A 4,053-nucleotide genomic window follows, 5' to 3' on the forward strand; every position below is an offset into this window, starting at 1 on the left:
AGAAAACAGCAACCACCAAAGCAGTAAGAGTGAATTTAATTTTAAAAGTGCAATCATGTTCTACCTTGTGCAGAACTGGACTTGGAATTATTTGTGACTGTGATTTAGCATTATTTCTGGGGGGAGAGTCACTCTGTTTAATACTAATAGTCTTCCCAGGAAGTTTCATTAGAGTGAACTGCAATTTTTATTGCTCAGGATTTAACAAACTCCCATCTAAAGTCTCAGTGCCACTTTCTGCCAGCCTCCCAATCTCAGGTGAAATTCTAAATTCCAAGAATGTCAGCCCAGGACTCAGCTCATCACCCAAGTTTCCTGGCTGAATCTCATACACCAGAGACCTCACGCCTCTTCCCTCCTCAGGAGCGCCTTTCTCCTGAAATTTCTCTGCTCAACACTCCTGACAGCAACCTGTCTGCAGATGCACCAACAGCTGCTCCTGCTGAAAAATGGGCTTGTCTCTCTCACGGGGGCTATGATTTCTGGCATATGCATGCCTCCTACTGTCTCTTTGGTTTTAAAGCAATTTTCAGCACACCTGCTTGCTTGAACTTTACTGACAAGCCCTCTTAAGAGTTCACTGAAGAAAAAAATATCCGTTTCCTAGGTACTTCCCTGTAATTCTAAATTTCACTTTAAATCTCCCAGTAAAGTGTTTACTCCTGTGGATGGAGAGACAATCTGTGTAGAGGCAGCCTTGCTGCCTTAGGCGGATCTCATCAGCTCTCATATCACAGCAGATAGAGAAAGGCATGATCCATTAAGGCAATAAGGCCAGCTTATTCCTCCCACCGAAATTGCACCTTAGAGTGTATTTGCTACTACTGTGTCCAGTCTGAGTTTAAGTATCACCGGAGAGATTATATCTCACTCAAAAATCCTCCAACTAGTTGCTGCTTCTTTTTCGGTTTTGGTTCTACCAGCTTTTCAACTTGAGTCCATCTCTTAGATATACTACTCATTTTGTTTTTACTACATTTTCTAGCCTTACCTTGAAAGTGTTCTCCATAAAGTTGCACTCTTAATTATGTAACAGGCCCATTCGTGTGACCACCGTCCTTCAGTGTCACTATTTAGCCTCTGCATAGGTTACTTGAAAGTGAATATTTACTCAGGTTATACAGTCACCCAGCAATTTAAAACCCCTTTTGATTTTCTATAGTTCAGGGGCCTGTCTTAAGGTAATTGTCTCAATGTTCCAATGCAGTCATCATATGACAATGCTTGATGTCAGAAATCACTTCTGATGATTGCTCCTATGGAACTGGTGGGTACTCTCAACTGTGGTCAAGGTTGACCAATTTCAAGTATCGTGAAGCCAGTGAATTGAATAATAATTGAAAGTTTCTAATGCAGGCTCAAGTCAGCTGAAATTTATCTAAAATAGTGAGAAAAGATGGTCTAAGTGCAGCTGTAGGCACTTAGCACTAATATCATAAACAGGAGGTAACAGGAGGCCCCTTAAGGCCCATCCACAACATCTCAAAACCGAAACTGATAAGCATCCCTAAAGTAGATGATGGCTGGATTCAGTGGGCCTTTTGGACTTAGAATTCTGTTACAGTGTCCCAAATAAAACAACATAAAAATACAGAAGAGGGAGCAAGACAATCCATGTAGGAAATAAAGCCAGTGCTATTAACCCTTCGCATGTAGAATTTAGTCATCGATACATGTAGGCAGTAAACAATCACCACATAAAGAAGAACTCCTCTTTGTTTGATTAATTCAAGTTCTCTTTTTAAGTAAATTTTCTACTGCAAAACATTAAGAAAAAATTTTCTTCTTGGGTGAAGAGAGTGGTAAGTTGAAACAATATTAGCTTAAATAACTACTGTGGATTATTAAACACTGGACTTCACTATACGCTGATGCAATGGATATTGTTATCTCCATTTCATATCTGATTAGGCTCAGTATCAATGACAGCACAGCCTGTTAGTACAGGGCCAAAATGTGAATCCACTTGGTTCTTTCTGACCCTAACCCAATACTTTTCCCGTTATGTTCTACTGTCTCTGAGGCTTTCATCTTCAGCTCAATCATAAAGATGGCTCAGTCTCAGCTACCAAAATCATATTGACTCCAGTGCCATCCCTCATTCTCTCTTTATCTTAAATAGCTCTGTTTCTATGCCTGTGCAAAAGGCAGCTTTGGGATGGGGAAGACCATGGCTGTGAAAGGAAACCAGCTCCATTTACTCTCTAGCTCTGCTTCATACAAGCTCTATTAACCTGGACAATCAAATTAACCTCTCTGAAACTCAGGTTTTTCATCTGCAATGGGGGAATAAAAATTCTTGAAATAGACCTGTTGGGAGGCACAAACACCTGGCAGACAATAAATGTGAAGCAAATATTAATTCCCGTCCCTTTCACTGTCAATTTGTCGGCTCCAGATTGAATATGATCTTCCTGCTTTGACCTCCCGTCTCCCTCCTTATACAATTCAATTCCATTCACTTAGCATCTGAGCATAATTGACACTTAATGAATACACGTTGAGTGAATGAAAGACCTCTTCAAGATTCAGATCAAATGTCCTCAGGACTCTGAAACCCCAGCCCCACCCTCGTTAAGATCCATGACTGTCATATCCACACAGCACTGGTTTACAGACCTTCATTAATGTTTATCATGTTGTCTTACAGTTATTAGCTCCTGAATTTTCTCACTAAATGATAAGTTTTTCAAGAGTAAAAAATATTTTTCACTTTTCCTTATAAACTTAGCACTTAACAAGTATCAGAAAATTGATTTAACAAAGTATTATGTAAAGATTTAACCTGAATTATTAATATTAGTTAACATTGATTAATCTTACCTATAATATATTTAAAAGCATTTGAATTCAAAAAAGAAGTTAAGGGGATTAAACAAGTCAGTCCTAAAGGAAATCAGCCCTGAATATTCATTGGAAGGACTGAATTTTAAAAGGATTCATTGAGCTAAAGCTGAAGCTCCAGTACTTTGGCCGTCTGATGCGAAGAAACGACTCACTGGAAAAGACCCTGATTCTGGGAAAAGACTGAGGACAATAAGAGAAGGGGGTGGCAGAGGATGAGATGGTTGGATGGAATCACTGAATCAATGGACATGTGTTCGAGCAAGCTCCGGTGATAGTGAAGGACAGGGAAGTCTGGCATGCTGCAGTCCATGGGGTCACAAAGAGCTACACATCACTTAGCAACTGACTGAACCACAAAGGAAGTTAATTAGAGAAATTTTGACTGTACCTTAGCCAGATATGAGTAAATTAGTTCACTTAGATGTATATCATAGTTCTGTTGCATGTTTATGCAAGAGTTATATTTTGAACAATCACATATTTAATGATTGAGGGGTGGAAAAATGTTAGGTGTAAATTATCTACAGGTAACTCTATGGTAAGTTGGTTTATGAAACAAAGAATTTGTTCTTTTACAGTTTTTTTTTAATTTATTTATTTTAATTGGAGGCTGATTACAATATTGTAGTGTTTTTTGCCATACATCAACATGAATCAGCCATGGGTGTACATGTGTCCCCCTATCCTGAAACCCCACCCACCTCCCTCCCCATCCCATCCCTCACTGTCATCCCAGTGGACCAGCCCTGAATGCCCTGTCTCATGCATCAAACCTGGACTGGAAATCTACTTCACATATGGTAATATACATGTTTCAATGCTGTTCTCTCAAATCATCCCACCCTTGCCCTCTCCCACAGAGTCCAAAAGTCTGTTCTTTACATCTGTGTCTTTTTTGCTGTCTCACATAAAGGGTCATTGTTACCATCTTTCTAAATTCCATATATGTGCATTAATATACTGTATTGGTGTTTTTCTTTCTGAGTTACTTCACTCTGTATAATAGGCTCCAGTTTCATCCACCTCATTAGAACTGATTCAAATGCATTCTTTTTAATAGCTGAGTAATATTCCATAGTGTATATGTACCACAGCTTTCTTATCCATTCATCTGCTGATGGACATCTAGGTTGCTTCCATGTCCTATCTATCATAAACAGTGCTGTAATGAAGATTGAGGAACACATGTTTAAAAAAGTAAATAAC

The sequence above is a fragment of the Bison bison genome, unplaced genomic scaffold (genome assembly GCF_000754665.1).
Source record: "Bison bison bison isolate TAMUID 2011002044 unplaced genomic scaffold, Bison_UMD1.0 scf7180017864054, whole genome shotgun sequence".
NCBI lineage: Eukaryota > Metazoa > Chordata > Mammalia > Artiodactyla > Bovidae > Bison > Bison bison.